Source organism: Phyllobates terribilis, unplaced genomic scaffold (assembly GCF_046119375.1).
Source record: "Phyllobates terribilis strain yellow unplaced genomic scaffold, ASM4611937v1 Scaffold_70__1_contigs__length_7381418, whole genome shotgun sequence".
NCBI classification, from domain to species: Eukaryota; Metazoa; Chordata; class Amphibia; order Anura; family Dendrobatidae; genus Phyllobates; species Phyllobates terribilis.
The window spans coordinates 1,998,380-2,013,104 of NW_027362830.1; positions in this window are offsets into that span (position 1 = coordinate 1,998,380).

The window sequence follows — 14,725 nt, forward strand, 5'->3', positions numbered from 1 at the left end:
TGCTACTTTCTGAAATGTTAGGATATTTCTGAGGCCGTTGGCTCAAACAGGCTTCCTTGGACAGACTGGGTGCAAAACACACCATTTCTGATGGTTCCAAATGAACCCTGGGCTTCACCCTTGAACCTCAATACATGGACAGTTTCATAGTTTTAAGGTTGAAAGACACAAGTCCATCAAGTTCAACCTAAAAGCTAATGTGTTGATCCAGAGGAGGGCAAAAACCCCATGAGGCAGATGCTAATTGCCCCATATTAGAGGAAAAATTCCTTCCCGACTCCACATATGGCAATCAGACTAGTTCCCTGGATCAACGTCCCATAACAAAATCTAGTACGGATAACCTGCAATTTTATATTATTCAAGAAAGGCACACATATGCCCTCCTTGAATTTTTTTTAGAAAATTAAGTATTTCAAGTTCATGTGGTAGAGAGTTCCATAACCTCATTGCTCACACAATAAAAATTTGCCAACTAACTTCCTTTAGACAAAGTGAATTAGGATCTTTATGCTAGAGTAATTGAATTAACTCTAACTGAAATAGATTAATGCTTTTTTCCTAAATGTTGAAATTTGTTTAAATCCATCAGCTCAAAAAGGCTTTCTCGGACAGACTTGGCGCAAGCTACTCCATTCTGCAGATCCCAAGGGAGCCCTGGCCTTTACCATTACACGCCTGTACATGGATAGATACTTACCATAGGCCCAGGGTTGCATCTACAGAGTAGCTGCTGGCCGGAGGAGCGAGCTTGAGGCTATAGTGGTTGATTCAACTCTAACTGAAGCTTTTTTTTTTCCTAAATACTGGGATCTGTTTAAGGCTGTTGGCTCAAACAGACTTCCTCGGACAGACTTGGCGCAAGCTACTCCATTCTGCAGATCCCATGGGAACCCAGGTTTTTACCATTACACCCCTGTACAGGGATAGATACTTACCATAGGCCCAGGGTTGCATCTACAGAGTAGCTGCTGGCCGGAGGAGTGCGCTTGAGGCTTGAGTAGTTGAATCAATCCTAACTAAAGAAAAACCTATCTAATGCCACTTTCTTGTTAGGACCTGTCTGAGGCCTATGGCTCAAAAAAGCTTCTTTGGAAAGACTTGACAAAAGCCAGTCTATCCTACAGGTTCCAAAGGAACTCTGGCCTTCACTCTTACAGCCCTGTACAGCGATAAAGACTTATTACATGGCCTTGATTGCATCTACATAGTAGATGCTGACTGGAGGGGCAAACTTAAGGCTAGAATGGTTCAGCCACCCTAACTATTGCTACTTTCTGAAATGTTAGGATATTTCTGAGGCCGTTGGCTCAAACAGGCTTCCTTGGACAGACTGGGCGCAAAACACACCATTTTTGATGGTTCCAAATGAACCCTGGGCTTCACCCTTGAACCTCAATACAGGGACAGTTTCATAGTTTTAAGGTTGAAAGACACAAGTCCATCAAGTTCAACCTAAAAGCTAATGTGCTGATCCAGAGGAAGGCAAAAACCCCATGAGGCAGATGCTAATTGCCCCATTTTAGGGGAAAAATTCCTTCCCGACTCCACATATGGCAATCAGACTAGTTCCCTGGATCAACGTCCCATAACAAAATCTATTACCACTAACCTGAAATGTTATATTATTCAAGGAACATTTTTCATCAAGCAGTTTTCACCGGAAATGTGTTGCACAACTGTTTGAATCTCAGTAAATTCCTGCGCAACTTACATTTAAATACTCTGACCTTTTTACACCCACTCTTTTAACTTCTTAAATAGTGAACAGAGCTTATCTGGACCGCTTGTGGCTTAGCTTTACCTGAAAACTTATTACAAATTAGGCTGGAAAAGTGGTGTAAAATAGGACTGAAATTGACTCCATCTTTTGACTGGAGTACATTTCTTGAGGTGTAGTACGTCAGCTTTAAGGGGATATTTCAATAAATGAATGACCCTGGCTGCAGGTATAAAGAATCAAACTGTGCTGTCCTGACCCATTCCTGGGATTGTGTATGGCACTGACATCACCTCAATACTGCCGCAGCCAACAAATGTAATCAGACGGACTGCCCAGCTGAGCGCACTGAGCTGCTGCAGCTCTGAGATGGTGGAACCTCTTTTTTTTAATTAAATGACCTGCAGCTAGGGACATTCATTTATTGAAAGGGAACAACCCCTTTAAGGATGAGTCAAATTCATTAAGAGGTTTAGTCTTTTTAATGAATTTGGTGCACGTTCCTCCAATAGGTGCTTCATGAATGCTGGTATAGAAATCCACCAGCCTTGGTGAATCGGCCACCATAGGTTTACATGGCATGAGCATATACAGAACAGTTGTGTAGTATACGTTACCAGGCCCTCATGATGCTCTTGGTCCTGGATGGCCTTCCACAGTCTGCTTTCTTGCTTCATCATCTTGAAGGGCTCCACTTTCTTTTCTTCTGGCTGGCATGGTGCGGCTCTATCATCCTGCTCCTTTAACACGAAGGGACGACTGTAAAGCTGCCAGGAGCGTTTTTTTATCCCCTTAGATCATTGTGACACCACAAAGTGATGACATAGACAAGTGGGTGAGGCGCCTTTATTCAGTCATCGGGTGTGGTCAGAAGAAATTAGCATATTCCGTGATGTTACTACAATGAGAACAGACATGAACATTCTATTCGGAACCCGACCGCCATTATCAGCGGAACCTTCACTGCTGTCAGATTGGCACTAAAAACAAAAAGAGACAGCGGTGAACCTGGACAGTAACAATCTACAGGGACAGTGACTGCTAAGCGGACTTCATGTCAGATGTTATGCAGCTTTGTCAGAAAAAAAAACAATAAAATATATAAAAGACAGGCTCCAATAAACCTTAAACACTGGGCTGTAGTCACAGATTCTCCTTCCACCTGCAGCACATTGCTCCCCTGCCTAACCCTCCCTGTCCTGCAGCATGTTTCTCACCGCTTAATTCTCCCACTCCTGCAGCACATCACTCCCCTGTCTAAACCTCCCCCTCTTGCGGCACATTGCTCCCGTCTAATCCTCCCCTCCTTGCAGCACATTGTGCCCTTTCTAAATCTCCCCCTTCCTGCACCACATCGCCCACTGCCAAATCCTGCACTTCCTGCAGCATATCGCTCCCTGCCTAATCCTCTCCTATTGCATTACATCACTCCCCTGCATAAGCCACCTCTTCCTGCAGCACATCGCTTCCCTGCCTAAGCCTCCCCCTCTTGCATTACATCACTCCCCTGCCTAATCCTCCTCTTCCTGCAGCACAGCGCTCCCTGCCTAATCCTCCTCTTCCTGCAGCACATCGCTCCCTGCATGATTCTCCCTATCCTGCATTACATCACTCCCCTGCCTAATCCTCCTCTTCCTGCAGCACATCGCTCCCTGCATGATTCTCCCTATCCTGCATTACATCACTCCCCTGCCTAATCCTCCTCTTCCTGCAGCACATCGCTCCCTGCATGATTCTCCCCCTCCTGCATTACATCACTCCCCTGCATAATCCTCCTCTCCCTGCAGCACACCACTCCCCTGCCTAATCCTCCTCTTCCTGCAGCACATCGCTCCCCTGACCCCCTCTTACGTGACATCTTTTCTATCAGTTACATTTGTGAAGTAACTGCTGTCTCCTGTGAGCAGTGGAGAGTGAAGCTGAGAGCCAGGAGGCTCTGCCCCTCTGCCCCTTCTTGCCACATCATCATCCATCTACATCAGGGCTGTCAAACTCAAATATATAGAGGGCCAAAAGGAAGAGTTTAACTCAGAAAAATAAGTCAACACTTTATCAGATGTTTCTGTGAAAACTTGAGTACAACAAATAAGATTTTGTTATTTTCCCTCAGTTATAAAAAAAATAGTTATGAGAAAAGTGTGACAAAAAGGAGTCATAAAATGCACCAAAATGAAATATCACAATTTATGGCTCAAATTGAGGTGAAGCAAGGAAGAGGTTGAGCTTAGCTAATGAGATGCATCAAACATACAGGTGCTTCTCACAAAATTAGAATATCATCAAAAAGTTAATTTATTTCAGTTCTTCAATCCAAAAAGTGAAACTCATATATTATACAGAGTCATTACAGAGTGATCTATTTCAAGTGTTTATTTCTGTTAATGTTGATAATGATGGCTTACAGCTAGTGTTGAGCATTCCGATACTGTAATATCGGGTATCGGCCGATATTCGCGGTATCGGAATTCCGATACTTAATTCCGATACTTTTACAATATCGGATACCGGAATCGGAAGTTCCCATAATGCCTGCGCTCTGTAGTGTCTGTGAAGGATGACAAGTTGGATGGCAGCACGATCCAGCCTGTCATCAGAATGCCATCCCAGCGGGGGAGAATTCTCCTGATTGTTTAAAAGCCGGCGGGCGGTATAAAGCCGCCGGCTTTTAAACAATCACACAGCCCCATACTGCTTCCCCGCAGCCTCCCACCCCGATCCTCCGCTCCCCTCGCCACCTCCCATCCCGATCGTAAGTTAGGACCGGGCGGGGAGCGCAGCTCCAAGGAGCGGGGAGTGAAGGACCCGGGCGGGGAAGCCGGCAGTGAAAAGACTTCACCGCCGGCTTTCCCGTTCTGTGCTGCGCTTTCCCGCCGGTTATTTCAAATGAACAGCTGAGGTATCAGGTGATGCTGATCAGCTGTTCATTTGAAGTCGCCGCGTTGCCCTCAGAGGGTTCATGTGAGTTCATGCTTGACTGCATGAACTCACATGAACTTTCCCACGGCCGCACAGGTCAGCCTCATCTCCCAGACCCGTCATGATTAGTGTGTGTGCGGGGTGTGTGTGCGGGGTGTGTGCGCGATGTTTGTGCGGGTGTGCGCGGTGTCTGTGCGATGTGTGCGGGGTGTGTGTGCGGGGTGTGTGTGCGGGGTGTGTGTGCGGGGTGTGCGGGTGTGTGTGCGTGCAGGCAGACATAGGCCGATGTGACACTACTACTCCCATCGGCCTATGTCTGTCCCCCGTCCACTCCTGCCAGCAGGATCAGCTCGATGGGAGCAGTAGTTCCCATCAGACTGATCCTGCTATTTAAATTGCCCTACTGTGTCCCCAATAAATGTTAAATACATGTCATTGGTGGCCAGTGGTTACCTAAAAGAAATTAGTTCATACATTACCTGTCCCCGCCGATCGCCACCTAAAATAAAGTAAAAAATAAAAAACTACACCTATACTCACCAAGACACCTAATTCCCCGAAGCCATCGATCTCCTGTAATAAAATATAAAATAATAAACCACAACCTTATCCTTACCCCTCCGTAGTAGTCCACGAGTGTCCCACGAAGATCTCCAGTTCAGAGCAGCCACATAGAATGTGACCGCTCTGAACCGCTGCCGCCGCTAGAATGACAGCATAAGCGGGTTCACCGGAGTTCAGGCAGCGCTGCTCCGGTTAGCTGCTTTACGGCCCTGCTGTATAGTGAGAAATTCCCACGGTACAGCAGTGCCGTAAAGGAGGTCTCCGGAGCTGCGCTGACTGAATGCACTCCGGTGACCTCAGTCAGTGGCTCCCGCTGCCGGGAGCGGACGTGTTCCCGGCAGCGTGAGCTTACAGCAGCCATGACAGCTGTCACCATCTCCAGATGTGACAGCTGTGCATGGGAGATCAGCGCAGGAACGTGGACAGGTAACTATTATTTTTAGTAAACTAAGAATTAAATAAAATTGTGTGTTTTATTTCAAATAAATTATTTTTTTCTGGGTGTAGTGTGTGTTTTTTCTTTTTAACACTTTGTAGGTTAGTAATGGGGGTGTCTTATAGACGCCCATCATTACTAACCTGGGCTTCATGGCAGCTGGCGCTGACATGAACCCCACCACTATTACCCCCTGCCACCGCACCAGGGCAGCGTGGAAGAGCGAGGCTAAGTGCCAGAGTTGGCGCATCCTATGGATGCGCCATTTCTGGGGCGGCTGACGACTGGTGTTTCTAGCCTGGGAGGGGGCCAATATTCATGGCACCCTTCCTGGGCTATTAATATCAGCCCCCAGCTGTCTGCCTAGCCTTTACTAGCTATTAAAATAGGGGGGACCCCACGTCATTTTTTTTGGGGGGGTCCCCCATTTTAATAGCTAGTAAAGGCTAGGTATTCAGCTGGGGGCTGATATTAGTAGCCTGGGAAGCTCCGTGGGTTTTACCCCTTTCCCAGGCTTCAAACATCTGCCGCAGCCGTCTGCTTAACCTCCGCTAGAGACTAAAATTATGGGGGATCCCACGCCATTTTTTTTTAAAATAAATCCATTATTTTAACACTAAATGACATTTGAGGAGTTAATAAAGATGCAGTCCCTAAATTATTATTTATTTTTTAATTAATTTTTCCCAAAACTTTTGACGTGGGCTTCGCCATATTTTTGTATGCCAGCCAGGTACAGCATCCAGCTTCTATGAACGCGCCATTTTCCGGGGCGGCTGCGGACTGCAATTTTCAGCGGGGGGCAGAAAGCTTGGGCCTCCCTGCGCTGCAGATTCCATCCCCCAGCTGCCTAGTTGTACCTGGCTGGACACAAAAATAGGGAGAAGCTCCACGTTTTTTTTTTTTTAATTATTTCATGAAATTCATGGAATAATTAAGAAAAAAAGGGCTTCCCTATATTGTTGTGTCCAACCAGGTACAAATAGGCAGCTGGTGGTTGGGGGCAGCCCGTTCCTGCCTGCTGTACCTGGCTGGACCCAAATATAGTGCAAAGCCCCACGTCAATTTTTTTTTAATTATTTCAGGAAATTCATGAAATAATTAAAAAAAAATTATGTGGGGCTTCGCCCTATATTTGTGTCCAGTCAGGTACAGCAGGCAGGAACAGGCTGCCCCCAACCACCAGCTGCCTATTTGTACCTAGCCGGACACAACAATATAGGGAAGCCCTTTTTTTCTTAATTATTCCATGAATTTCATGAAATAATTAAAAAAAAAAATACGTGGGGCTTCGCCCTATTTTTGTGTCCAGCCAGGTACAACTAGGCAGCTGGGGGCTGGAATCTGCAGCGCAGGGAGGCCCAAGCTTTCTGGGCCCCACCCGCTGCAAATTGCAGTCCGCAGCCGCCCCGGAAAATGGCGCGTTCATAGAAGCGCCATCTTCTGGCGCTGTACCCAACTCATCCAGGGCCCTGGTGCGGTGGCTCACTGGGTAATAAAGGGGTTAAGGCCAGCTTGGCATTATCAGCTGGCCCTAAGCCCGAAATTCATGGGGTCACGCCAATATTAGACATGACCACCATGAATTTCTAGTAAAGTATTTAAAAAAAACACAAACACCCAGAAAAAAGTCCTTTAATTGAAATAAAGACACAATTCTTTATTGTTCTAAATTAAACCATACTTACAGTCACGCCCATTCCAGCTGAAGCCAACGATCTCCTGCAATAAAAGTAAAATAATAAAGCAACCTCATCCTTACCTTTCCATGGTTCCCAGGACAGCTTCAGCTCTGCTACATCGAGATGACAGGCTGGACCGCAGCAGAACGCTGCCATCCAGCCTGTCATCCCGCAGACACTGAGAAGCGCAGGCATGCTTGCGCTCCTCAGTGTCTCGCTGTGACGGCATCCAGATGAGCGGAAGTCATGTCCAATGAACTCAGCTCACCTCATGCACGTCACTGACAGCGTGGGAAAATTCTCCTGCACTCAGCGCTTCAGCGTGAGAATTTTCCCACGCTATCAGTGACGTGCATGAGGTTCGCCGAGTTCATTGGACATGACCTCACCTCATGCACGTCACTGACAGCGTGGGAAAATTCTCACGCTGAAGCGCTGAGTGCAGGAGAATTCTCCCACGCTGTCAGTGACGTACATGAGGTGAGCCGAGTTCATTGTCGGCTCATCTGGATGCTGTCACAGCCAGACACTGAGGAGTGGAAGTATGCCTGCGCTTCTCAGTGTCTGCGGGATGACAGGCTGGATGGCAGCGTTCTGCTGCGGTCCAGCCTGTCATCTCGATGTAGCAGAGCTGGAGCCGTCGTGGGAGCCATGGAAAGGTAAGGATGAGGTTGCTTTATTATTTTTCTTTTATTGCAGGAGATCGTTGGCTTCAGCTGGAATGGGCGTGATGGTAAGTATGGTTTAATTTAGAACAATAAAGAATTGTGTGTTTATTTCAATTAAAGGACTTTTTTCTGGGTGTTTGTGTTTTTTTTAAATACTTTACTAGAAATTCATGGTGGTCATGTCTAATATTGGCGTGACCCCATGAATTTCGGGCTTAGGGCCAGCTGATAATGCCAAGCTGGCCTTAACCCCTTTATTACCCAGTGAGCCACCGCACCAGGGCCCTGGATGAGTTGGGTACAGCGCCAGAAGATGGCGCTTCTATGAACGCGCCATTTTCCGGGGCGGCTGCGGACTGCAATTTGCAGCGGGTGGGGCCCAGAAAGCTTGGGCCTCCCTGCGCTGCAGATTCCAGCCCCCAGCTGCCTAGTTGTACCTGGCTGGACACAAAAATAGGGCGAAGCTCCACGTTTTTTTTTTTAAATTCATGAAATTCATGAAATAATTAAGAAAAAAAGGGCTTCCCTATATTGTTGTGTCCAACCAGGTACAAATAGGCAGCTGGTGGTTGGGGGCAGCCTGTTCCTGCCTGCTGTACCTGGCTGGACACAAATATAGGGCGAAGCCCCACATCAATTTTTTTTAATTATTTCATGAATTTCCTGAAATGATTTAAAAAAAATTGACGTGGGGCTTCGCACTATATACTATATTTGTGTCCAGCCAGGTACAGCAGGCAGGAACGGGCTGCCCCCAACCACCAGCTGCCTATTTGTACCTGGTTGGACACAACAATATAGGGAAGCCCTTTTTTTCTTAATTATTTCATGAATTTCATGAAATAATTAAAAAAAAAAAATACTTGAAGCTTCTCCCTATTTTTGTGTCCAGCCAGGTACAACTAGGCAGCTGGGGGCTGGAATCTGCAGCGCAGGGAGGCCCAAGCTTTCTGGGCCACCCCCGCTGCAAATTGCAGTCCGCAGCCGCCCCAGAAAATGGCGCGTTCATAGAAGCGCCATCTTCTGGCGCTGTACCCAACTCATCCAGGGCCCTGGTGCGGTGGCTCACTGGGTAATAAAGGGGTTAAGGCCAGCTTGGCATTATCAGCTGGCCCTAAGCCCGAAATTCATGGGGTCACGCCAATATTAGACATGACCGCCATGAATTTCTAGTAAAGTATTTAAAAAAACACAACACCCAGAATAAAGTCCTTTAATTGAAATAAACACACAATCCTTTATTGTTCTAAATTAAACCATACTTACCATCACGCCCATTCCAGCTGAAGCCAACGATCTCCTGCAATAAAAGTAAAATAATAAAGCAACATCATCCTTACCTTTCCATGGCTCCCACGACAGCTTCAGCTCTGCTACATCGAGATGACAGGCTGGACCGCAGCAGAACGCTGCCATCCATCCTGTCATCCCGCAGACACTGAGAAGCGCAGGCATACTTCCACTCCTCAGTGTCTGGCTGTGACGGCATCCAGATGAGCCGAGGTCATGTCCAATGAACTCAGCTCACCTCATGCACGTCACTGACAGCGTGGGAAAATTCTCCTGCACTCAGCACTTCAGCGTGAGAATTTTCCCACGCTGTCAGTGACGTGCATGAGGTGAGCTGAGTTCATTGGACATGAACTCGGCTCATCTGGATGACGTCACAGAGAGACACTGAGGAGCGCAAGCATGCCTGCGCTTCTCAGTGTCTGCGGGATGACAGGCTGGATGGCAGCGTTCTGCTGCGGTCCAGCCTGTCATCTCGATGTAGCAGAGCTGAAGCTGTCGTGGGAGCCATGGAAAGGTAAGGATGATGTTGCTTTATTATTTTACTTTTATTGCAGGAGATCGTTGGCTTCAGCTGGAATGGGCGTGATGGTAAGTATGGTTTAATTTAGAACAATAAAGGATTGCGTCTTTATTTCAATTAAAGGACTTTATTCTGGGTGTTTGTGTTTTTCTTTAACTTTGACTATGGGGTTAGTAATGGGGGTGTCTTATAGACGCCTCTCCATTACTAACCTGGGCTTGATGTCAGCTGGCATTATAAGCTGACATCAACCCCAACCCTATTACCCCCTGCCACCGCACCAGGGCAGCGTGGAAGAGCGAGGCTAAGTGCCAGAATTGGCGCATCCTATGGATGCGCCATTTCTGGGGCGGCTGACGGCTGGTGTTTCTAGCCTGGGAGGGGGCCAATATTCATGGCACCCTTCCTGGGCTATTAATATCAGCCCCCAGCTGTCTGCCTAGCCTGTGCTAGCTATTAAATTAGGGGGGACCCCACGTTATTTTTTTTGGGGGGTTCCCCCATTTTAATAGCTAGTAAAGGCTAGGTATTCAGCTGGGGGCTGATATTAGTAGCCTGGGAAGCTCCGTGGGTATTACCCCCTTCCCAGGCTTCAAACATTTGCCCCAGCTGTCTGCTTAACCTCCGCTAGAGCCTAAAATTAAGGGGAACCCCACGCCAATTTTTTTTTAAATAAATCCTTTATTTTAACACTAAATGACAAGTACAGTAATCAACACTATCACTGTACTTCATATATATGTGACTGACATGTTTCTATCTATCTAATCTATGTGTGATTCTCTATTCTTTCTATTCTAAATTGTCGGGTACAGATGCTGAATTGCCGGCCGGCTTTCTTAAAGAGACGGTGCATGAAAACACTATTATTTTTTTAAATAAATCCTTTACACTAAATGACAAGTACAGTAAGCAACACTGTCACTGTACTTCTTATATATGTGGCTGACATGTTTCTATCTATCTAATCTATGTGTGAAGCTCTATTCTGTCTGTTATAAATTGTCGGGTACCGCTGCTGAATTGCCGGCCGGCTTTTTTAAAGAGACAGTGCACGAAAACACTAATATTTTTTTTAATAAATCCTTTACACTAAATGACAAGTACAGTAAGCAGCACTGTCACTGTACTTCATATATATGTGACTGACGTGTTTCTATCTATCTAATCTATGTGTGATGCTCTATTCTTTCTGTTGTAAATTGTCGGGTACCGGTGAATGCCGCTGCTGAATTGCCGGCTTTTCATGTCATTCTACATTATTCTTAGTTGTTTTACTTCATGTAGAATTAACCTACAAGGAAAGAAAGGGTTTATTTTCATTCCGATATTTGTGTCCCATTGACTTGCATTGGTTTCCGGTATCGGAATCGGCGATATCCGATACTTTTTGGGTATCGGCCCGATCCAATCCGATACGATATTTCCTGATATCGGAAGGTATCGCTCAACACTACTTACAGCCAATGAAAACACAAAGTCATTATCTCAGTAAATTAGAATAATTAACAAAAATCACCTGCAAAGGCTTCTTACGCATTTAAAAAGGTCCCTTTGTCTGTTTCAGTAGGCTCCACAATCATGGGGAAGACTGCTGACTTGACAGATGTCCAGAAGGCAGTCATTGACACACTCCACAAGGAGTGTAAACCACAAAAGGTCATTGCTAAAGAAGCTGGCTGTTAACAGAGTGCTGTATCCAAGCATATTTATGGAAAGTTGAGTGGAAAGAAAAAGTGTGGTAGGAAGAGGTGCACAAGCAACCGGGATAACCGCAGCCTTGAAAAGATTGTTAAGGAAAGGACATTCAAACATTTGGGGAAGATTCACAAGGAGTGGACTGCTGCTGGAGTCATTGCTTCAAGAGCCATCACACACAGACGTATCCAGGACATGGGCTACAAGTGTCACATTCCTTGTGTCGAGCCACTCATCACCAATAGACAACGCCAGAAGCATCTTACCTGGGCCAAGGAGAAAAACACCTGGACTGTTGCTCAGTGGTCCAAGGTGTTGTTTTCCGATGAAAGTAAATTTTGCATTTAATTTGGAAATCAAGGTCCCAGAGTCTGGAGGAAGAGTGGAGAGGCCACAATCCAAGCTGCTGGAGGTCTCGTGTGAAGTTTCCACAATCGGTGATGGTTTGGGGAGCCATGTCATCTGCTGGTGTAGGTCCACTGTGTTTTATCAAGACCAAAGTCAGCGCACCCGTCTACCAGGACATTGTAGAGCACTTCATGCTTCCCTCTGCCGACAAGCTTTATGGAGATGGAAATGTCATTTTCCAGCAGGACTTGGCACCTGTCCACACGGCCAAAAGTACCAATACCTGGTTTACACAACAGTATCACTGTGCTTGATTGGCAGTAAACTCACCTGACCTTAACCCCATAGAGAATCTATTATAGAGAATCTATGGGGTATTGTCAAGAGAAAGATGAGAGACACCAGACCCAACAATGCAGACGAGCTGAAGGCTTCTATCAAAGCCACCTGGGCTTCCATAACACCTCAGCAGTGTCACAGGCTGATCGCCTCCATGCCACATTGCCGCATTGATGCAGTAATTGATGCAAAAGGAGCCTGGCCAAGTATTGAGGGCATTTACTGAACATACATTTCAGTAGGACAACATTTCAGATTTTAAAAACATTTTTCAAGCTGGTGTTATAAAGTATTCTAATTTACTGAGATAATAGCATTAACAGAAATAAACACTTAAAATAGATCACTCTGTCTGTAATGACTGTATATAATATGAGTTTTACTTTTTGTATTGAAGAACTGAAATAAATTAACTTTTTGATGATATTCTAATTTTGTGAGAAGCACCTATAGTATGCTATATGCCCAATTTTAACAAATGTACTGCAATTTTTCCTGAATGTGTTCAGAAATGTACAGATGTGTAAGCAGACAAATGCAGAGACTTAGGCTATGTGCCCACGATGCACAAAAGCTCCGGATTTTTCCTGAGCGTTTCTGCATCTCCCTGGCAGAAAAAACGCATGCGGATTGTACATGCGGATTGTACATGCGGATTGTACATGCGGATTGTATATGCGGATTGTACATGCGGATTGTGCATGCGGATTGTACATGCGGATTGTACATGCGGATTGTACATGCGGATTGTACATGCGGATTGTATATGCGGATTGTACATGCGGATTGTACATGCGGATTGTACATGCGGATTGTATATGCGGATTGTACATGCAGATTGTGCATGCGGATTGTACATGCGGATTGTACATGCGGATTGTACATGCGGATTGTATATGCAGATTGTATATGCGGATTGTACATGCGGATTGTACATGCGTTTTTCCTGCCAGGGACATGCAGAAGGACATCGACCGCCGGACCCATCTGCGGGACGGAGATGCAGCCGGGAGCCAAGATCGTGTAGCCAAGATCGGTGATTGGTCGCGGCCGATATTTAAATTTGGCGCCCAAATCGGTGATTGGTCGCGGGCAGCGTCCGCGACCAATCAGCACAGTAGTGTTTAACTTTTGCGGCAAGATCAGTGATTGGTCGCGGGCCAAGACCGCGACCAATCACCGATTTGTGCGGCACATTTAAATAGCGGCCGCGACCAATTGGATGTCAGCGCCGCTCCCCGGTCCTCCCTTCACTCCCTAGCCGCATGGATGTCAGCGCCGCTCCCCGGTCCTCCCTTCACACCCTAGTCGCATGGATGTCAGCGCCGCTCCCCGGTCCTCCCTTCACACCCTAGCCGCATGGATGTCAGCGCCGCTCCCCGGTCCTCCCTTCACACCCTAGCCGCTGATGTCCCCACAGTATCTGCATGGTGTTACAAAGGTCCGGACATTTGTGTTAAAAATCGGTGATTGGTCGCGCCCAGCGTCGGCGACCAATCAGCGATTTTTAACACAATTGTCCGGACCTTTGTAACACCATGCGGATACTGTGGGGACATCAGCGGCTAGGGTGTGAAGGGAGGACCGGGGAGCGGCGCTGACATCCAATTGGTCGCAGCCGCTATTTAAATGTGCCGCACAAATCGGTGATTGGTCGCGGTCTTGGCCCGCGACCAATCACTGATCTTGCCGCAAAAGTTAAACACTACTGTGCTGATTGGTCGCGGACGCTGCCCGCGACCAATCACCGATTTGGGCGCCAAATTTAAATATCGGCCGCGACCAATCACCGATCTTGGCTCCACATTTAAACACCGCTGTACTGATTGGTCGCGGACGCTATTTAAATGTGGCGCCAAAATCGGTGATTGGTCGCGCCAAGCGTCGGCGACCAATCAGCACAGCGGTGTTTAAATGTGGAGCCAAGATCGGTGATTGGTCGCGGCCGATATTTAAATTTGGCGCCCAAATCGGTGATTGGTCGCGGGCAGCGCCAGCGACCAATCACCGATTTTTAACACAAATGTCCGGACCTTTGTAACACCATGCGGATACTGTGGGGACATCAGCGGCTAGGGTGTCAAGGGAGGACCGGGGATACTTCTGCTGCGAGCAGTCGCTCATCTCCCGGCTTCCCGCAGCGGAAGTAGCCGCACAGGCAGCGGCGCTCCCCGGTCCTCACTAATACGATTCCGCTCCCCGGTCCTCACCAATACGATTCACTGATTGGTCTCGCTCTCCACACGCGACCAATCAGTGATCTTGGCGCTAAAGTTAAACACCGCTCTGCTGATTGGTCGCGGCCGCTGCCCGTGACCAATCACCGATTTGGGCGCCACATTTAAATAGCGGCCGCGACCAAACACCGATCTTGCCGCCACATTTAAACACTGCTGTGCTGATTGGTCGCGGACGCCAGACGCGACCAATCAGCGATTTTGGCGCCAAATTTAAACCCGCTCCGCTAGTTGGTCGCGGATGCCGGCCGCGACTAATCAGCATTACTGGCGCCAAATTTAAACACCGCTCTGCTGATTGATC